The sequence below is a fragment of the Ambystoma mexicanum genome, chromosome 9 (assembly GCF_040938575.1).
Source record: "Ambystoma mexicanum isolate Mex_15411 chromosome 9, UKY_AmexF1_1, whole genome shotgun sequence".
In the NCBI taxonomy this organism is placed as follows: Eukaryota; Metazoa; Chordata; class Amphibia; order Caudata; family Ambystomatidae; genus Ambystoma; species Ambystoma mexicanum.
This window is the reverse complement of record NC_090931.1, coordinates 1002115665-1002138131: the sequence shown is the minus strand read 5'-3', so window position 1 is coordinate 1002138131 and position 22467 is coordinate 1002115665. Positions and strand designations below refer to the sequence as shown.

Below are 22467 nucleotides of genomic sequence, written 5' to 3'. Positions count from 1 at the left end.
TTTTATTTTTTATTTTATTTTTTAAAGTGCAGGTCTAGTTCAAGAGCAGCAGCAGAGTGTGTAGTCCGTGTATGTGCTGGCATCTGTTAACAGTAGAGCAGTACAGTCATTTGAGGTCTGTATCTGTATTTGTGTCCCTGGGATTAGTCCTTGGTTAAGTAGTGTTGAAAAAGCCAGGTTTTGAGAGATTTGAGAATTGTGGGGACATTCCGTGCCAATTCCAGGATTGAACTCCAGAGGGTGGTTGCGTGACAGGAGAAGGATTTTGTGTGGGTCCTCCCTTTGCGATTCGGGCTGGTTGGTAGATTTGCTGTGCAAGGATCATGTGCCATCAGATATGAGGAGCTTAGCAGCCAGGTACGCTGGTGTGCTACCTGGGATTGCTTTGTAGATGATGAATGCAGTCTTGAACAGAATGCTGGCCTATTGAAGCAGCAAATGTAGCTTGCGTAGGGTGAATCTGTCATATTTTTGTGCACCTGTAGTAGAACGTGTTGCAGTAAGGAGGACAGCTTTTAGGGAAGGTAAGTGACCAGCTGGGAGCCCTGTTGGGAGGGCATTTCACCATCAATATGCGAGACCACAAGGGCCTGCAGTGGGATGAAGGGTGGAGATTTGGAGCCAGGCTCTTTGGGCCACCTTGGCTACGTTTCTGGACAGTCTGATGTGAATGGTGAAGCCTAACGAGTTTGCTGAATCTGAGAGTTGTGGATCAAACTCTTCTATGCGCATATCATTCAGCCATTGTTATTTAGTGGGCGGACCGATGAGGACTAATTTAATGTTGTGTGGGTTCATTTTGAGGTAGGCAGTCAACATCTGGGAATGCATGAAGACCGGGTAGTCGCAGAGATGACTGATGTCCTGTGGGCTTTTTATTCTCATTTACAACAGAGAATAGCCCGCCCGTTGGTGGATGGCTATATTGAGATCTTTGAGGAAAGTGCCCAGAGGTGCCATGTAAAGGTTTAAAAGGATTAGTGAGAGGACAGAGCCTTAGGGGACACTGCAGGATACTGGGAGTCAGTAAGAATGCAACATGTTCATCTGGATGGCCTAGTGTCTTACTGAGAGGTAGGAGGTAAACAAGTTCAGGATCGTGCCAGAGAATCCCATCCTGTCTGCAAGGAGCGAATGGTCAACTTTGTTAAATGCAGCCGAGAGGTCAATGAGGATGAGGAGGCACGAGTCACCCTTATCCATGATTCGGAAAGCATTCTCTTTCCCCTGGATGGTGGCTGTCTCGATGCTACACTTGGGGCGGAATCCAGACAACTTGTTTCAAGATTGTACCAGTAAACAAGATGTTATTATTAGATGAGTAGTTGGCCATGTCGCCTGGGCCCAGGGTTTCTTTTTTCAAAAGAGGTCATAGGAGACCAGTCTTGAGGGTGTCTGGAATGATCCTTCTATGAGGGAGGCATTAATGATGTAGAGGAGCCGGAACAGTGCTGGGCCCAACAGTTGTTTAAGGATCGAGGTCGGGATCATGTAGTCAGAGTAGGAAGTAGGTTTGAGGGAGGCAATCATTTTAGGAGATCCATGGGAGAGAGAGCCGAGTTCGGTTCAGAGGGGCAGTGTGCATGCTTGGGTGCACAGGGTGCTGATGCTGTTCCAGATTGATTTGATGATCTTTGATTTTGTCTATTTTTTTTATTTAATAAAGTGTTGAGATTTCATTGCATTTTTCCAGAGTTTCTGGTACCTCTGGGTCGGGTGAGAGTTTGATGAAATGCTATGCTACTTCAGAGGTTTTTTTTTGCTCCTGTTGGAGGCTGCTGTAATAGTGATGGAATAGTAAGCAGCTTTGGCCTCAGTAATTAGAATCATACAGTTGGTGTTAAGAGATTTTAGATTTGGTGATGTATCCAGAGTGTTAGTTTCTCCAGCATGGGGTCTGGCATGGATTCACATGCTCATGAATATTCCCCGTCGTCAGGCTGGGAATCCTCGGTAAAGAAAAAACCAGTATCAGTTTCGTTTCTGATCTGTCTTTCGTAGTAGTAACCAATCACTGGTCTCTGCGTCATACTGACCACAGCCAATGACTGCCCTCTACCTAAGCACCGTGTCAGATCCTTACTCCTCTTGACAGGCGCAGAGGCAGCACAAACTCCTCCCTCCCCATTGGGTCTTGGCACCTGGGAAATGAAAACCGCAGGCCACCGCAACCCTCTGGGGAAAGAGGGTTAGGGTTCGTTGAATGGATGGGTAGAGGGAGTTCAGGATAACCGGAGAGAGGTGTAGGGTATCACAATGGATGGGAAAGGGGGTTTTAGGGAAACATGCTCCTCGGCTCCAAGGCTCCTCTTGCGGATGGTTGTAGGCGTTGACTTCGCACACACAAACTTTCACACTACCATCACTCTCACTGAAATTCTCCTTGAAGGCCTTTGTACTGGAGCCTCTAACCAGCTTGCACCTAGAACAGTGTTCTCTTAGTATTGACTGATTTTCACACTGCCTTCTCAAACATGAACTGTGCCCTCATTACTTCATGAAGGCAAACCTCACATCATATCGTGGTTGCCTCCCCACCAATATGCAGATTACATGTTCCCCACCACACCCTGTGCAAAGTCGCAACAAACAAATAACATGCACACGAGGTGCTAAAGCACTTAGCTCGATGTTCTGTGGAGTTCTAGGTCCTTCGGCCTTTTCGGGTGGTTGATAGGCGTGATATGTCTCACCGATCCGATCAAGCAAATGAGCTGAAAATAGCAAAACAAAGTCAGTGCACGTGCGTGCGGAATTGCCGTTCCAACGGAACGTTCCCTAAGGGTTAAAGATCTGTGTTAACGGTGCGGTTGCTTCACCGCCAAGCTAACTCCAACTCTGGGTTAGTATCATGCTTTGCATGCAATAATGTCGTGCCTCCGAAACGTCAACAGTATAATTCCTCAGCGTGCAACACGTTCACTCCCCACGGGAGAAATCAGCTGTCTAAGTAAAAGACTTGTACTTAGCTCTTTCATGTATGCGGGGCCGGGGGTAGAGCTGGCGGGCGGTGCCCCGCGTAGGCGTGCCTGCAGGAGCTCGAGGGAAACACGTCCTCTCTCGACGATGGCCAGGATTACGAGCGCTCCTCCCTGGGCGCGGCTCGCGCATGCGCAGTAGCGCGCGTGTGGTCCTTTTCCTCCCAGCAGGCCCGTGAAGCGCATGGCCTGCTGGGCAATGTAGTCTCTGGGCGGTTCTCCTTCCTTGGGCCTTTGTTCTGCAAAATGGAAGGAGAACACGCCTGGACAAGGTGGTTGGACTCCCCAGAGCCCTCTTAACTCCCCCCAAAACCCCCACAACACTGCCAATTGCCCCAGCCCTGACAGTACTCCCCCTCCCTCCAGCAGGTCCTGGTTTAGTGGGGTGTAACACATGAAATTGGCGGAGGAGCCGAGGAGCATGAACATTACTAGCGGGCTCCCATGAGCGGTCTTCCGGGCCATACCCCTTCCAGTCCACCAAATACCAGAGTGATCCCTGTTTACGGCGTGAGTCTAGGATGTTGTGGACTTCATATTCTGGAATGCCATCTCTCAAGACCGGAGGAGGTTTCTTGGATGTTATAGAAGCTGGGGCTGGTTTAAGTAATGAGATGTGAAACACCGGGTGTATTTTCATGGATGGGGGTAAGATTAACTTCGCTGCCACAGGGCCAACCAGAGCTTTAATCGGAAATGGGCCAATGAAACGAGGGCTAAATTTGCGGGAACCCTGTAGATGAAGATTGCGTGTCGAAAGCCACACTTGATCCCCCACCTGGTATGGTGGACTTGGTCTCCTTTTCTTGTCAGCATGGTGTTTGTAAGTGGCTTTAGCGAGATTTAGACTGTGTTGCGCAGCTTGCCAGATGCTTTCCAAATGTTTCTGTCTCTCCCTGACTGCCGGAACTTCAGGCACTGGTTCATGTGGCACAGGCTGAAATCGTGGGTGGTAGCCATAAGCACAATAAAACGGGGTGACCTTAGTTGATGCATGCACGGCGTTGTTGTAAGCCAGTTCGGCCAACCAAATTACTTCTGCCCATTCGTGGTCTTTTCCTTGAGTTAGACAACGCAAATATTGTTCCAATGTCTGATTAAGTCTCTCGGTTTGACCATCTGTTGCTGGATGGTAACTGGTGGACAACCGAATCTCGATCCCTGCTGTTTTGCAAAAAGCCTGCCAGAATCGCGAAGTAAACTGAGGTCCACGATCTGAAACTATCCCATACGGTATACCATGAAGCCGTACCACGTTCTGTAAAAACAAGTCTGCTAACATGCTGGCTGTTGGTGTGCCTTTGCACGGTATGAAATGAGCCATTTTGGTTAAGTAGTCCACAACAACCAGTATAGCTGAAAACCCCCGACTTGGTGGCAATTCGACAATTAAGTCCAACGATACCGTGTGCCATGGTGCCGAAGGAGTTGGAAGGGGTTGCAACAGACCTGCAGGTTTTCTGTGCTCAGTTTTGTTTCTCAAACAGGTTTCACATCTTGATATATATTGCTTCACGTCTTTTTGTACACTAGGCCACCAGAAATGACGCATGATTAGCTCCTTGGTTTTCAGTGTTCCCGGATGACCCACGAAAGGGGAGTCGTGGCACCACCTGATGGCTTGTTTTCGAAGCGGTATAGTAGGTAAGTATAGCGCTGATTTGTGAAATGGTAACCCTTCCTTGATAGTTTGCTCTTGATTCCTGCTAGCCCATTGCACCAGATCTTGCGCTGACATGGCTTTTTGGATTTTTTCAAATATGGCGTCTACCACCACACTTCCAATTATTCGTGCTGGGTCCACAATTGGTTTGGGTTCTTCTATGGTCTTTGATAGAGCTGAATTTGCCTCCGGATACCTAGAGAGTATGTCTGCTTTTCGATTTTCTACTCCAGGTCGATATGTGACGACGAAGTCGTATTCTGAGAACTGCATGGCCCACCTGAGTTGTCTTGGACTAAGCGCCCTGGCGGATTTCAAGAATTGTAAATTACGATGGTCGGTATAGATGGTAATGGGATGATGGGCTCCCATGAGGTGATGACGCCACTCATCGAAGGCCACCTTAATAGCCAACAATTCCTTGTCCGCAATAACATAGTTTTGTTCTGCCGGTAACAATGTTCGCGAATAGTAAGCGACTGGGTGTAATTGCCCATTGTTGTCACGCTGCGACAAGATAGCACCCACCGCATAACTAGATGCATCGGTCTCTATGACGTAAGGCTTAGCAGGGTCCGGATGCTTCAACACTGGTGCTGTCACGAACGCTTCTTTCAAAGTACGAAAACTTGCTTCAGCCTTTTCGTTCCATTGAAACGGAACTCCTTTTCGTAGTAGTTGTGTAATGGGTTGGACCTTCTTGGCAAAACCGTCAATAAACCGGCGGTAGAAATTAGCAAATCCTAACACCGTTTGAATGTCCTTCACTGAACTCGGAGAGGGCCAGTTGGCGAAGGCCTGCACTTTCTTTTGATCCATTGTAATGCCTTGAGGTGACAGGATAAATCCTAGGAATTCAACTGTGGTTTGATGAAATTGGCACTTCTCAAGCTTGGCATACAACTTATGTTCCCGTAGCCTCTGTAAGACAGCCTTCACATGGCCCTGATGTTCAGCAGAGCTTGCGAGAATAGATTAAGATATCATCGATGTACACGATGGCAAAGACATCCAAGTAACCACGTAACACCTCGTCTAAAAAGTGCTGGAATGCTGCTGGGGCGTTACACAGCCCGAAGGGCATGACCTGATATTCGTACAGACCAAACTTGGTCCGAAAGGCCGTTTTCCATTCGTCGCCCTCTCTGACGCACACCAGATGATAAGCGCCTCGCAGATCTAACTTCGTGTATACGGTGGATCCTCGTACTTGGTCCAACAACACTGGGATTAAGGGCAGCGGGTAACGGTTTTTGATGGTAATACGATTTATCGCTCTATAATCGATGCACATCCTCAGGTCTCCCGTCTTTTTTGGTATGAAAAACAAAGGGGAGGATACCGGGGACGTAGAATGTCGTATGAAGCCGTTTGCTAAATTGGTTTCGATGTATTCCTTCAGATGTTCATTCTCGGCTTCTGTGAGTGCGTATATTCTGCTACAAGGTAGCACAGCGCCCGCTTCTAGGTCAATGCGACAGTCAAATGGCCTGTGTTGTGGTAAAGTCTCGGCGGCCACCTTACTGAAGACATCCCGATACTCTACATACTCTTCAGGTAAAACCACTTCTGTGCTGCCTCCTACGTAGTGGGGACGACACTGCCCCACACTGCAATTAGCCTGGCAATGCATCGACGAGAACTGCAGAGTTCCTGCGGCCCAATCCACGGCTGGATTGTGGAGTCTTAGCCAAGGTAGGCCCAAAATGAATCCAAATTGTGGTGCAGAAATCACATCGAACTCAATACTTTCTTGATGTCCCTTCCCACACTTTAATTGCATGGGCTGTGTATGCTGAGTGATTGGGCCTGAAACCAACGGTGATCCATCCACTGATTTCACTTGCTCTGGCTGTTCTTTAGATACCAATGAAAGTCCTAGTTTTTTAGCTACTTGATCGTCTACAAAATTACCAGTGGCCCCTGAGTCGACCATCAGTGACACTGGTATGCGCCTTCCTTGTACTTCCAGATGGCCAGCCAGCATAATGTGAACTGACGGAGTGTGATGAACATTTGCTAGCATCTTTGGGGTATCTTCAGATTCGCTCGCCCTCACCCCCCTCACGGACGAGCTGGGGCGTTTCCCAACTGGGTTCCTTTGGTGGATGGTTTATTGGTGCATTCTCGGACGAAGTGGCCCGACTTTCCGCAGTAGAGACATAATTTCTCTCTCCTTCTTCTCTCTTTCTCCTCCTTAGTTAAGGGGCCTCGTATGGTTCCAATATGCATCGGTTCCTCGATTCCCTTCTCGGATAACTTGGAGTTTTTCTGTTGGTCTAGCCGGACCATAGGCTTACTGTCCCATTTACGACGGTCTTGGCGACGTTCACTTTGTCTCTGATCTAACCGTAATGCCAGATCAATCATGGTGGAACAGTCTTCTGGTTGGGGGTCTACTTGTGCGATTAAATCCTTCAAATCCTCCCGTAGACCCTGATAGAACAGGGCCATTCTCTTTTCTTGGGGCCAATCAGTTTCCACAGCCAATCGATTGAAAGCCGTGACATACGAAACCAGGTCTCTGCTTCCTTGCCTCAGTGTCAGCAATTCTCGATCTTTAATCAATGTTGCTGCCCTACGGTTGAATATTTTACCGAATTCATCCACAAAGGTGTCCCAGTTGTACAATAAGGCATCGTCTTTGCGAACCAGTGGTGTTGCCCAAGAAGCAGCATCCCCCGTGAGATAGGATATTACGAATGCCGTGCGGGCTTGTGCGGTTCTAAAGATTCCTGGCTTGGTCAAAAAATGCAACTGACACTGCATGACGAACTGGCTAAATTTCTGTGGGTCCCCATGGTATCTTTCGGGTGCAGCAAGGGGCAGGGATGGTTCCGTGGCTACCTGCACTTGTACTGGCACTGGTGGGGGTTGTCTGGGCAAGGGCGTTGCTTTGGCCTGAGTCTGGATAGTCAGGGTATGGACTTGGCCTGCTAAGTTCTGATAGTCCTGCCTGGTTGCTGCCAATTCAGCCTTGAGGTCCTGGAGAAGGGCTACTACATCTGCCATGATTGTGCTGCCTAGGCGCCGAAGAATACGTGGGCTCGTAATTCTGTCAGATCCTTACTCCTCTTGACAGGCGCAGAGGCAGCACAAACTCCTCCCTCCCCATTGGGTCTTGGCACCTGGGAAATGAAAACCGCAGGCCACCGCAACCCTCTGGGGAAAGAGGGTTAGGGTTCGTTGAATGGATGGGTAGAGGGAGTTCAGGATAACCGGAGAGAGGTGTAGGGTATCACAATGGATGGGAAAGGGGGTTTTAGGGAAACATGCTCCTCGGCTCCAAGGCTCCTCTTGCGGATGGTTGTAGGCGTTGACTTCGCACACACACACTTTCACACTACCATCACTCTCACTGAAATTCTCCTTGAAGGCCTTTGTACTGGAGCCTCTAACCAGCTTGCACCTAGAACAGTGTTCTCTTAGTATTGACTGATTTTCACACTGCCTTCTCAAACATGAACTGTGCCCTCATTACTTCATGAAGGCAAACCTCACATCATATCGTGGTTGCCTCCCCACCAATATGCAGATTACATGTTCCCCACCACACCCTGTGCAAAGTCGCAACAAACAAATAACATGCACACGAGGTGCTAAAGCACTTAGCTCGATGTTCTGTGGAGTTCTAGGTCCTTCGGCCTTTTCGGGTGGTTGATAGGCGTGATATGTCTCTCCGATCAAGCAAATGAGCTGAAAATAGCAAAACAAAGTCAGTGCACGTGCGTGCGGAATTGCCGTTCCAACGGAACGTTCCCTAAGGGTTAAAGATCTGTGTTAACGGTGCGGTTGCTTCACCGCCAAGCTAACTCCAACTCTGGGTTAGTATCATGCTTTGCATGCAATAATGTCGTGCCTCCGAAACGTCAACAGTATAATTCCTCAGCGTGCAACACGTTCACTCCCCACGGGAGAAATCAGCTGTCTAAGTAAAAGACTTGTACTTAGCTCTTTCATGTACGCGGGGCCGGGGGTAGAGCTGGCGGGCGGTGCCTCGCGTAGGCGTGCCTGCAGGAGCTCGAGGGAAACACGTCCTCTCTCGACGATGGCCAGGATTACGAGCGCTCCTCCCTGGGCGCGGCTCGCGCATGCGCAGTAGCGCGCGTGTGGTCCTTTTCCTCCCAGCAGGCCCGTGAAGCGCATGGCCTGCTGGGCAATGTAGTCTCTGGGCGGTTCTCCTTCCTTGGGCCTTTGTTCTGCAAAATGGAAGGAGAACACGCCTGGACAAGGTGGTTGGACTCCCCAGAGCCCTCTTAACTCCCCCCAAAACACTGCCAATTGCCCCAGCCCTGACACACCGCCTCTGGCAGCCATCTTCAGATTTTTACCGCACATTCATGTGTTGGGATCCTCGTGCTATTGCTCTCGAGCGTTAGTGCTATTTTTTCACGTTTTTTGCTCAAAAACTTCGTTTTTTTCGGTCAAAAGAGCCTCGAGCTCCACCGACTCTCCATCCGATCAACGGGGACCCGTGTCGGATTCGTCTGTGCCCCTCAAGGGTGGAGATTTCGTCGAGCTACGCTTTGGAGGACTCCAGAAGCTTCTCAGGCCCGGACATGGCCCAGGAGAAGGGAAGCTTGACGCCCGGAAAGCTGTTCAGGGTCTGCCCTGGATGCCAGCTGCAGAACGTCTTTAAGGAGGACAAACACTCCTTTTGTCTCTACTGCTTACATGAGGACAAGACGCACGTGGAGAAGGACTGTGCGTTTTGCGGCAATATGTCGGAGCGGACCATGAAGGACCGCCATCAACGTCTCGCCAACTGGCTGGAAGGGAAGAGCCCGTCAGGCGAGAAGAAGAGGAAGAAATCCGAGCGGTCTTCTAAGACCTTTGAGGACGCCCCGGCGACGGGGGTCCAACACAAGGCCAAGCACCGCGAGTCCGCTGGCACCGGGAGCGCCGAACGGTCGGGCTCTACGGGCGCCAGGCAGGGCGCACCCTCCCCGGCACCTTCAACTACGAGCCAACGCTCTGGGTCGGGTAAGAGGATGGGCGAGCACCCGGCGAAGCTCCTTGAGAGGCCCCGGTCGAGCTCGAAGGCCCCATCGGAGGGGGAGCGAGGCAGTGTCCCCCCCCCTCAAGGATAAGGCGGTGAGCGCACCTAAGGTGGTGAAGGCCTTAATCCATCCGGCCAAGCCCTCTATCGATACTGTCGCGGCGACCCTGGCTCAGCCTGTGGAGGCTACACCAGTGGTGGCGACCTCGGGGCTCAGAGTCTCCCTGCCACCTCGGAGGGAGTCCTCTTTTGTGCCCATCGATAGGACCCCTGTGAAATCCCCGGCGGGGAAGAAAAAGGGGGGGCAGGGCGTCGTCGTAGATTCGGCTTCAACCTCGGAGGAAGAGCTGATCGAGGTCTTAAGCCACGGCCTTGGCGTGGAAGAAGACCGGCCCGTCGGGATGGATCCCGACGCGGGTGACGACGACATCGTCGAGGGTGCCGACGGGGCCCCTGATCGCCCGTCGGATCCCCCTCTGCCAGCGCCGCAAGACAACTCGGCGGCCATTTTGTTGGCTATACAGTCCTTAAGCTCAGAGATAAGGACGAGACTACCGTTGCCGACGGAGGAACCTCTCCCGTCGGGGGATCCTGAACCGGGACCTTCTGGCGTTCCCCCGCCCAAGAAAAGAAGGATTCACCCTCCACCTCCTTTTCAGCCATCGCGCACCGTCCAGCCCTCCTCCCCGTCCACCCGAGGGGATGATACGGGGACTGACACGGCAGCGACGGGTACGGACGACGAGGTATACGACGAAGATCTACCGTCGTCACCTCCCACCAGGGCCTCTCCGCCCGACGAGATTGGTTCGTTCCACTCCATGATCGCCAGGGCATCCAAGCTTTTCCAACTCTGCCCTGAGGAGAAGAAAAAGGAAGGATTCCTTTATCAACGGCGCAAGGCCAAGAGGAAGACGGTCCTCGCGGTGCCTCTACTGGACGACATTTGGGATGAGGGCCTCTCCCTCCTCAAGAACCCTTCCACTACGCCAGCTAGAAGAGACCGGTACGAGAAGAAGTACCGGGTCCCGGACGCGGCCCCCCTGTGCCTCCGGGCGCAGCCTACCCCGGACTCCGTCGTCTCCGCGGCAGCCAGGAAGAAACCGGGGGGGGTGCGGCCTCCACATCGACTTCCCCACCGGACGGCGAGGGAAAGAAATTGGACACTATGGGACGCAGGGTCATCTCGTCTGCAGCGAAGACGATTAAAGCGGCCAACGCCTTGGCTATCGTGGCCCGCTACGACAGGGAGCTATGGTACAAACTGGCTCCCCTACTGGACTTCCTACCGGACGACAAGAGGGCGAATGCCCTGGAGATCCTACAGGAAGGTGAGGTGGCGTCGGACCACGCCATCACTATTGAGACGGACATCGCCGACACTGGATTTCGCCAGTTGGGCAACGGCGTGTGCCTTAGGCGGCGTGGATGGCTCAAGGCTACGGACTTCCGTCAAGACGTACAGACCAGAGTCCTGGACATGCCGTTCGATGGGAACAACCTGTTTGGGAAAACAGTGGACGATTCCCTTCAGGCCATTAAAGCGGACACTGAGACGGCCCGGGCCCTTGGGGTTCTGCAGCAACGACGGACGCCCTTTCGGAGCAGCGGAGGCAAGGGCGCCTCCAAAGGTTCCGGCGGCGGTTTCTCCACCTACCGTCAAGCGGCCCGCTCGTCGTCTCAGGAGGCCTACAGAGGACGAGGCAAGACTGGCGGACCACGCCGTCGTCGCCAAGGAGGTCAAGGCGGCAAAGCCTCGTCGAAACAGGATTGAACCGACCGTGGGGTCGGGCCCCCACCGATGCACCCCGGTGGGAGGCCGGCTGGCGAGCTTCGTCAGCGTGTGGGAGTCCATCTCCACCGACCGTTGGGTGCTGGACGCCTTAGCCCGGGGCCACGCGCTCGAGGTTCAAAGAAGGTGCCCGCGCGTCCCCCCCGTGGCCAGAAAAGAGCTTCACGTCCCTCAGCTTCTCCGGGAGGTAAAGGCGATGCTCAGGAAGGGCGCCATCGAACTCGTCCCAAAGAGGCTTCGGGGCTCCGGAGTTTACTCGAGATACTTCCTCGTGAAGAAGAAGACGGGAGGATGGCGCCCCATCCTAGACCTGCGACGTCTGAACAAATTCATCAAGGCGCAGAAGTTCCGGATGGTCACCCTCCAGCACGTCCTGGGTCAGCTGGAGGAAGGAGACTTCCTGTCGTCGTTGGATTTGGAGGATGCCTACTTCCATATTCCCATCCTAAAGGGGCACCGAAAATTCCTCAGGTTTGTGGTCCAAGGGCGTCACTACCAGTTCAAAGCCCTCCCCTTCGGACTACGGTCGGCACCCAGGGTATTCACCAAGTGCCTTGCACCGGTGGCAGCGCAGCTGCGCCGCGAGGGGATCCACGTCTACCCCTACCTGGACGACTGGCTCATCCGGGCCAAGACGAGGGAGCTCGCCCTGGAGCACACCGCAAGGACCGTCCAACTTCTCACGGACCTGGGATTCTCCTTGAACTACGCCAAGTCCCACCTGGTTTCTGGGAGCGAAGCTCGACACAGTGTCCCTTCTGGCCTCCCCGTCGGAGGAAAGGACCAGGTCCATCCTGGGCAAGGTACAGCGGATGTTGGCTTCCGACGCGGCCAAGGTGAGGTCCATCAAGTCCCTCCTCGGAATGATGTCTTCTTGCATCTACCTCATTCCCATGTGCAGGCTCCGGATGCGCCCGTTGCAGGAGTTCCTGGACGCGCGCTGGTTCCAAACGACGGGCGGCTTCGAGGAGAGGATCACACTCGACGAGAGTTTCCGCCGCGCGGTCCGGTGGTGGGGCACCCGCGCGCATTTGACGGCGGGCATGGACTTCCAGACCCCAGACCACCAGGAGACAGTGACCACGGATGCCTCCCTGGAAGGGTGGGGAGCGCACACCGAAAATCTACACGCGAGAGGCCTTTGGCTCCCGACGGAGAAGTCCCTCCATATCAACGTCCTGGAGCTCCGTGCAGTGTTCTGGGCCCTCAGGTCCTTCCTTCCGTCCCTCAAGGGCAAGGTGGTGAGGATCTTCACCGACAACACCACCACCATGTTTTACATCAGGAAACAGGGCGGAACCAGGTCCCCAGCACTGTCCAAGGAGGCGGAGGACCTGTGGCATTGGGCCATCGCCCAAAGGATGTTTCTGGTGCCGTTTCATCTGGCAGGGATAAAAAACACCATCGCCGACTCACTCAGCAGGGAGCTGCGCTCGTGCCACGAGTGGGAACTACGGCAGGATCTAGTGGATCGCCTCTTCCGACGGTGGGGCACACCCCAGATCGACCTGTTCGCGACGGCGACAAACTCCAAGTGCCGGAGGGTCGCCAGCAGGTTTCCCCAGGCGAGGAGCATGGGCGATGCTTTCTCGTTCCCCTGGGAGGGCCTGTTCCTCTACGCGTTCCCTCCTTTGCCACTGCTAATCCGGCTCGTCAACCAGTTCAAGAGGTCACGGTGCAGGATGATCCTCGTCGCACCTGCGTGGCCGAGGCAGATATGGTTCCCGGACCTTCTGGACTTGTCAACGTCCCCGCCAATCAAGCTGCCGGTGGACGCGGATCTACTCTCCAGGGAAGGAGGCGCCATCCTCCACCACGACCCGAAATCGCTGAACTCGCAGGCCTGGCTCCTGCAGCGCTAGAGTTTGGAGGATACGACATACCGGCCGACTGCAGAGAGGTTCTTGCAAAGGCCAGGGCGTCCTCGACTCTTAAATGCTACGGACACAAATGGAAGAGGTTCTCTGTCTGGTGCCACGCACAGAAGATTAACCCTCTACGGATTACGGCTCCCCAGGTACTGCCGTACCTGCTGACGCTGGCCAAAGCTGGACTGGCACATGCGTCCATCAAGATTCATCTTGCTGCGATCTCCCGATACACCAGAACCACGGGGCGGACGTCCTTGTGGTCTCATCATCTGGTGAAAGAGTTCATGAAGGGACTGTTCAGATCGTTCCCGCCGGTGAAGGCTCCGGCCCCGGCGTGGGAGCTCAACGTGGTGCTGACCAAGCTCATGAGACCTCCGTTCGAGCCTCTGCACTCGGCCCCCTTGAAGTTTCTGTCGTGGAAAACATCGTTTCTTGTGGCCATCACCTCCGCTCGACGGGTGGGAGAGATCCAGGCCCTTTCCTGCAAGGCCCCGTACTTGACTTTTCACGACACGAGGGTAGTGCTCAGGACGCACCCCTCCTTCATGCCCAAGGTACCGTCGGACTTCCATCTCAACGAACCCTTGGTGTTGCCTGTGTTCTTCCCGTCGCCTTCGTCGCCGGCTGAGAGGACTTTGCACTCGCTGGATGTGGCTAGAGCGCTGAAGTTCTACGTGGACCGCACAAAGTGTTTTCGGAAGACGTCACAACTCTTTGTGAACTTTGGACCTGTCAATCAGGGGAAGGCTCTCTCGAAGGCTTCCATTTCCAGATGGCTCTCCGGCTGTATCATGTACTGTCATCGGTTGGCAAACCGACCGCTGCCTGGCCGTCCGAGAGCCCATTCCACCAGAGCGATCGCAGCTACCACGGCGTTCCTTTCTGGTGTGCCCCTGCTGGACATATGTAGGGCTGCTACGTGGAGGTCGACGCACACCTTCACGAAATTCTACTGCGTCGATCGGAATTCCAGGGAGGAGTCCAGGGTCGGCCAAGCAGTGCTGCGCAACCTGTTCGCCTGAGATGAGTCTGGTGAGGAGGTAAGATGCTTAATGTTGAGTTTGATGTAATGCTTAATGTTGAGCCTTTGCCACCTCCCGTGGTTGTGCATGTGTGTACTGCTATGTATTCTTTATTCATGAGCATGTGAATCCATGCCAGACCCCATGCTGGAGAAAGAACAAGTTACTTACCTGTAACTGTTGTTCTCCAGCATGGGTCTGGCATGGATTCACATGCGAACCCTCCCGCCTACCCCTCTGCGGCTCTTCACTTGGTCATACTGCCACTTCACGTGCTTCCAAATCTGAAGATGGCTGCCAGAGGCGGTGCTTAGGTAGAGGGCAGTCATTGGCTGTGGTCAGTATGACGCAGAGACCAGTGATTGGTTACTACTACGAAAGACAGATCAGAAACGAAACTGATACTGGTTTTTTCTTTACCGAGGATTCCCAGCCTGACGACGGGGAATATTCATGAGCATGTGAATCCATGCCAGACCCATGCTGGAGAACAACAGTTACAGTTAAGTAACTTGTTCCTTTTGCACCACCATTTTTCTAGGGCACTGATGGAGCGTTTGTTAGAGGTGAGCTACAGGGTGGGTGGTTTGCTCTTAAAATGGCTGGTTTTTAGGTGTCATAAGTGTATACCAGTTTCATAGCAGAGTTAGGGAACTCTACTAAGTTTGCTTCTAGCTCATTGACAAGGAAGGTTTTAATTAAACGGTGCACAGTGAGGGGGCGTTTAGCCTGATGTTTTTGCATCATAGTCAAGAAGGCGCCCGATACTGGGATGGCGCATGGTCAGGCCAGTCGAGGGGCGATAGATTTGGCGCAGGTGATGAGGGGATGGTGGGAAGACTAAATCTAGGGTGTTGCCTTTGTTGTGCGTGGCGGAGAGCACAATTTGCTTAAGGTGGTTGTTGCTTTGGAGTCGGGGACGTTAAAATCTCAGAGAAAGACATTATTAGATTGTGCTAATTTGGCAGAGGAGAGTAAGTTGAAGATGCCAGCAATGAATGAGTTGCTCCTGTGAGATGGTCTGTATATGAGGTGTAAGGTGATGGATTTGTTGTGAGAGAAAGGGAACCAGCAGGCGAATGGTTTGAGCGAGCTTCTTCTGGAGGAAAGTATGATTGAGCATGGCCAATTGCTCCTGTGGATAGATGATTGCCACTCCTAGCTGGTCGTCATGTTGGATGCAAGAGCCTTTGGGTAGAAGGACTTGAAAAAATGGGGGCGGGGGAGGATGGGGTAATACATTTTCAGTGATGAACAGGGCATCAAGGTTCTCAAGCGTGATGAGGTCTGCAATTTCCACAGTGTGAGTGACTGGCTATGCAAGCGTTGATTAGCATGGGGGCTGTGCGTGTGTTCTGTGGCTGTTAGATGGGGGCGAAGGCGATGTTCATGAGTATCGCTAGGGCAGCTTGCTGTGGCTGCCCAGGGTGCATGGCCATTCAAGCCCTTGCAAGGATGGGGATGGGTTGTAGACGGAGGAGACACATTGTGATGTCTTTTGGCAAGTAGCAGTTGTAGCGACTACATTGTAGGTGAAATGCAGGATCGCGCAAGGCATACATTAGTTCTAAAAATTGATTAGCAGAATTTGCTAATAAAAATGTTCTTGATTAGCAATCAAACTTATTTGTTTGGCAGTTTTGTATTAATATTTAAATGTCACCAGAAGGTATTTGTACTGAAGATATCAAATTAGAAGCAATACAGCATTTTTGGGTACTGCTGAAGTAATTAATCAGAAGACGGTCTATAAAATGTTGGCTGGATGAAAGGACACCAATAGATATGATAAAAAGGCTCAAAAATGTTTCAGTGCAAGGCTCTATTCAGTCAGTTTTGCACAGGGCTGTGGCCTGTGTAGTGTATGCTTGATACATAAAATCAAAAGGTTCACAATTTTGAAGGCAAGTAATAGCCTGAGAGAGACAAAGTACATAGTTCGGGTTTCTGACAAGCATGGTAACTGTCAACTTCAGGTGGACAAGATGGCCCTTGCCTGTCATTGATATCATTTGTTTTCAATATAGCTTTATTTTCGAAGTGAAGGCAGGGGCACGAACGGTCCTCAGGCCCGAATGTGTTAAACACAAGTGCCGCATCCCATCACTGCGCATCCATGAAAGTGGTCTTTATCACTATTTAACACTCGGAGCTGCCATCTGGGGTGCTGATACTTTTTTTTGTATTTAAGGGAACCAGGCTTTGCGCAATTCATGCTTCCCCTAAAAAGAAATGGCCCATATGTTCATGATTGGAAATGAGTATTTTGAAGATCTGCATGTGAACAAGGGGGTGTGCAGGTGAGTGGGTATGTGGGGTTGAGGTGTGGCACTCCAATAGAGACTGTGCCTGGGGCAACACGTCAAAGTACAAGGTGAAGGATTGACCGAAGCGCAACGGGCCGTCATGAAATGCAGGCAGCTACTTGCAGATTCTGCTTACATTCCCAGCCTCACGGTTTGGCCAGCTCTCTTCCACAGGTGCTTATATACAATACATTCGAGGGGATTGGGTCCTCCGACGTATTCCATATCTATGACAGTAATCACCACAGCTGTGCTGCTTCTGAAAATCTTCCTGCGTCGATGACGTCGATACGCTGTCCTTGAGGGCCTCCGATGAGCTGCTGTCACCGGATGTTATAGGTAGGACGCACAACGCCCATAGCCTCAGATCCGTTTTTTCCGCGAACGTGTTCGCTTCGGAGATCTCGGCGTGCCTCGATTCTGCTGAATCCTGTTCTTTCGGTTCTTCGAACCTGTTTCTTCATTGAGTTTGTATGATGTCTTCGGCTTCTTCCAACCCGCGGTCCGGGTTTAAGAAGTGTTGGGTGTGCGGGTCCAAGATGTCGCTGACGGATACGCACGCCGCTTGCCTCTGGTGCCTCGGGGAGGACCATGATGCGGACGACTGTCGACTGCCAATCGCTCACGTCGAAGACCTTGCAGGAGCGTAAGAAGAAGCTGTTGGTCGGTAAGGTGGCCAAACCCCAGAAGTCGCATTCCACTGGTCTTTAGACGGACATTCGTCATCGTGAGTCCGGGGGTTCTCGTCTGGGAGTTGGTCCCGCCATTCCTCTGCCTCTTTGAGGGACTCCAGGAAGCGCCGTCACAGGTCGCCTTCCCCATCCTCTTCCGAGGACTCCGCCCATCGGCGGGTTGCTGTAACGCTCACCTGACTCCCACGGAGGCGCTGGCCTGGTTCGCGCTGCTGTGACCTCTTCTAAGGTGATGCGCAGGGTTCGGAAGACGGACTGGACCGGGCCCCCAAATCTGGCTTGTCTGGCTCGCAGAAGTATCCTTCTGTAGGCGAAAATAGGGGATTAACTGTCTGCGGGGTAATGCAATCAGCCTCCCACTTTCCCCTCTCACCCTCCTCGAAACCCTTATGTGATTGCTCGTAGCGTCTCACCTTAGGGTCTGGAAGGACGAGCTCTCCATCCTGCTTCTGATGCAGGGGCGTGTTGGTATCCAGTTACTTCACTGGATTTTCGGATTGGTGAGAACCAAACTTGCTTGGCTTCCAGGTAAGTTTTTTGATAAGAGGTTCCCCTGGTGTCCATGCATTAATGTACTAATGCTAGTGTCTTTTTCCCCATAGGGGCCGGGGTACGGAATGCCGGGGAACAGGCACCGACCCGAGATGAGAAATCTTTGTAGAAATCAGGTAAATCTTTAATGAGCGTTTCTTGGTAATGTCTTTTCATTCGCTCATTAACACTGATGTCTCTTTTTCCCATTAGGGGCCGGGGTCCGGAAATGCCAGGATGCGGCGTGGACCTGAAATGAAGAGGGAATGAATCAACAGGTAAGTCTTAACATGGAGATTTAGCTTTCCTTATTCCCTTCTCTCTCTCACCTTTTTGTTCTGGTCTTTTTCTCCCTAGGTGCTGGGGCGTGACTGCGAATCCGGATGACCGCTGCTGAACATGGAGGCGCCCTGGAAAGGTGAGTGGAATGCGGCGCTGCAGCCATCGACGCGATGAGCTTTTAAATTAAAGTCTTCCTTTTCAGGATTGTCGGCGAGATGTCTCCGGGATGCGGTTTTAGCAGGTAAGGACTTTTCCTTCTTCTGTTCTCTTCTTCTCTTCCTTTGCAGGTGATCCAGGATGCTGGCAGGCGTGGCAGAAGTCAGGATGCAGGAGCAGACACGGTGAGCGTCCAGCTGCTAGATGCAGAACAACGCGAAGCACGTGTGGCTGTTCGGGTGGGGTTTAAATAGCCTTGGAAGAAGTTCCAGGTATGTATCCTTCCTCCAATCAGGTATGTATCCTTCCCCGACCACGCTCGGATGGTAAATGAGTCCCACAGGTAAAGTAGTTCCTTTCAGGCCTCAAGGAGGCCGGGATCCTGCAGCATGGTCTGCATCAGGTAAGTGCACCCAAGCACATCCATAATGAGCCTGGCGCCTATGGCGCCAGGACTGATGTCTTTTATGAGCCTGGCGCCATAGGCGCCAGGACACTGTCCAAAGGGCCCCTATATGGGGTTGCTGGGTCCTTCCTTTGGGGACTGGATGTCCGCTTTCGGGGACGCAGGGCTTGAACCGGCTCCCCGGGAGCGGGCATCATGACAGTTGCTTGTCCCACCAAGCATTCCACTCCTGAGGAATGGGATTCCTTCCGAAGGGAGATGTTGGCGATTTTTCAATTGCAGGGCTCCGGTCCATCCACGCCGTCTGAGGACGCCGGTCGTGGCCATGCTAGAGACACTGCTCGTCCGCCTTTGGGCTCGAGCAGTCTTCGCGACCACCGGGCACCTCCGAGGTCCCGGTTGGACAAGGATGGTCGCTCTAGACATGACCGTTCCAGGTCCCGGTCCTCGACGCCCTTGAGACCGCGAGAACTGTGAAGTCTTCGAGGGAGACATCAGCGCCGAGGTTGTCGACGGACTCGGGCCCCGCCTCCGGGGAAGTCGTCGATGCCATCGGCGCCCAGGCTGTCGAGAGATACGCTAGGGGCTCTGCCCTCGAGGCCTGTGTCAACGCTGTCGAAGATGTCGGCTAAACATGTCTTTGTGCCTTTTTCTGTACCCTCCTTCCAGCCTATGGATTATATTTCTGAGGTGGATGAGGGATCTGAGGAAGGTGAGGTTCCTGCAGAGGTTCCTGATGACATTGTTTCTGGTCATAGTCAACTTGAGGACCTGCGTCAGTCGCTACATGACGCCAGTGGTCTAGAGTCCTCCAACTGACCCGGTGCTGCCATTCCATATGGCCTTGCAGAGAAGGGTGGCTGCGGCTTGGACTTCTCCAGAGAGTCTCCAGGCAGTGAGCAAGTCCTTGCCGAAGAAATATCGCCCAGCCAATGGCGACCCCTGCTACTTGACCACGCACCCTACTCCGAAGAGATTGGTGGTGCAGGCGGCTACGGCCCCAGCAAAGCAGGCGTCGTACCCTACCATCCCTCCTGATCGGGACAATAATCGTTTTGACGGTTGGGCGAAGAAGGTATTTTCTTCTGGGGGTATGGCGCTTCAGGCTGCCAACTCCATTTGTGCCATGTCTCGTTTCACGCACACTGTATTTCCTTAGCGGCTGATCATATTCCCGAAGGGGAGGAACGGGATGGTTTCCTTGCTATTGTGCAGGATGGCAAGGATGCCATGTGTGAATCCGTTCACGTTCAGTCGGGTCTGGACATGGTTGATTGCGTCCGCCGGTCCATGGCGTCGAGCACCGTAATACGCAGGTTTGCGTGGTTGCGCAAGTCTGGTTTTGCTCCTGATGTGCAAGCCCTGCTCCTCAACATGCCCTTTGATGGTGAACATCTTTTTGGCAGCAAGGCTGACGAGAGTCTTGAGAGGTTGCAGACCTCCAAAGCTGCAGCAAAGTCGTTGGGCGCTGCAGTTCGCCAACCTCCGCCTTTTTGTCCTAGGGGACAGCAATGGAGGGGAGGTTCCTTTAGATATTACTCGTCCTTAAGTAAATCGAGAGGAGCTGCCAAGTCAAAGGGGCAACCGTAGGAGTGCCAGAGGTGGAAAACAAGGTACTCGAGGTGCCAAGGCCACGCAAGCAGTTGCCTCTTTGCCCTCAGGCACTGCCGCAGCCGCTTCAGCTCAGTCATGAGGCCCATGCTTCTCCGGTTGGGGGAAGGCTGGTGCAGCATCTTGTAGAATGGCGTGCCATTACTTCAGATGTGTGGGTTCTGGAGATCGTAACCCACGGCTACTGTCTTCCTTTCTGGCAGAGGCCTCGCGACAATCCACCAGGGAACCTCTCTTTGAAGAGTCCGGATCCGCTCCTTGCGCAGGAAATTCAATCCCTGCTGGAGAAAGATGCCATAGAACTAGTGCCTGTAGGGGAGAGGAACAAGGGATGGTATTCCCCTTATTTTTTGATTTTTTGACAGGGGATTGGGACCCCTCATGGACTTGCGCGGTTTGAACAAGCTCCTCAGGAAGGATAAGTTCAAGATGGTTACTCTTTCTCAAGTCCTCCAGGCCCTTCAACTTCAGGACTGGTTGGTGTCTCGACCTCAAGGACGCTTATTTTCATGTGCCGATCCATCCCAAGCACAAGAAGTACCTGAGGCTCGCGGTTGGCGACTCGCACTTTCAGTTTCGGGTCCTGCCGTTCGGATTGACCTCCTCCCCGAGGACTTTCACCAAGCTATGGTGGTGGTGGCAGCGTATCTCCGGAAAGGGGGATTCACGTCTACCCCTACCTGGACGATTGGTTGATCAGGGCGCGCTCTCCCGAGCAAGTCCTGGATCATCTGTCTGTCACCTGCCACTCCCTTCACAAGCTGGGCTTCTCCCTCAACTTAGAAGTCCTACTTGACGCCAACTCAGCGGCTCCAGTACATCGGAGCAGTGCTCGACACATCCCTGGGACAGTATTTTCCTTCCCAGGTAAGGGCTCGCCACAATCAGCAGATGGTGCACAAGTTTCAACATGCCCAGAGTCTCCCAGCGTTCGCGTTCTTGAGGTTGCTCAGCCTCATGGCATCCTGCATTCTTCTGGTGCCAGAGGCCAGGTTGCGGATAAGATCTTTGCAATGGGCTCTCAAGCTCCAGTGGTCGCAGTCCTCTGGCAGGATGTCAGACCCCATTCAGGTGCCGCCCTCGGTCACCCAGGACCTTCTGTGGTGGGCCGTTGAAGGGAATCTGATGTGCGGGACTCCGTTTTGGCTACCCTGGCCGGAGGTGACGATTGTGACGGACGCATCCCTCACAGGATGGGGAGCTCATGCCAACGACCTGACAGTCAGCGGTCGTTGGTCTCCGTCGGAGTCCAGACTCGATTTAAATCTGTTGGAGCTGAGGGCCGTCAGGCTTGCCCTGAAGGCTTTTCTGCCGACTGTGTGAGGAAAGAATGTCCTGATTCTGACGGACAACACAGTGGCCATGCACTACCTCAACAAAAAGGGTGGGGGGGGGCAGGGTCACTTCCTCTGTGCAGGGAGGCGATGCAGCTCTGGTTCTGGGCCATCCAGCAAGAAATTTCGATCTCGGCAGTTCATCTGGCCAGAGACGAAAACAAGACGGCGGACGCTATGAGCAGGCAGAGCGCGATCTCTCACGAGTGGGAGTTGGCTCAGGAGATTCTCCTGGAGATCTTCGCCATTTGGGGGACCCCTCAAGTGGATCTCTTCGCCTCCAGTGTCAACCGGAAGTGTGAAAGGTTCTGCTCGTGGGAATTTCCTCCAAGAGGAGCCTTAGGAGACGCGTTCGTAGTTGAGTGGTCCTTCCCACTGTTGTACGTGTTTCCTCCAGTCCCCGTCATCCCGCAAGTGTTGCGGAGGTCACGGAGGTTCAGTTCCCGGATGATCCTCATTGCTCCGGCATGGGCCCGGAGGACGTGGTACCCGGACCTTCTCCACTTGTCCATCTGCCCTCCACGTCGTCTTCGCTACCGAGACGATCTGCTCTCACGGGGGGGGTCAGGTTCTCCATCCAGTGGTCAGATTCCCCAACCTTCAACCTTGGCTTCTGAAAGGTTGAGGTATAAGGATTGGGACCTCCCTGAAGATGTGATGGTGTTGCTTTCGGCCAGACGGCCGGCAACAAAGTCCCTGTACCGTTGCCGTTGGAGAAAGTGCTGCGACTGGTGCAGGGTTAAAAATGTGGATCCTTTTTCATGTCACATTCCTGTGGTTCTGTCTTTTTTTGCTTTCTTTAGCCCACAGGGGCTTGCAAGTGG

At 53.0% G+C, this 22467-nt stretch overlaps 1 protein-coding gene across 6 annotated transcripts in view; it reads left to right on the top strand.

Moving 5' to 3' along the window:
* GPR155 (G protein-coupled receptor 155) overlaps positions 1-22467 on the top strand; it is a 1263615-nt gene that overhangs the window by 113020 nt on the left and 1128128 nt on the right. The window lies entirely within an intron of this gene.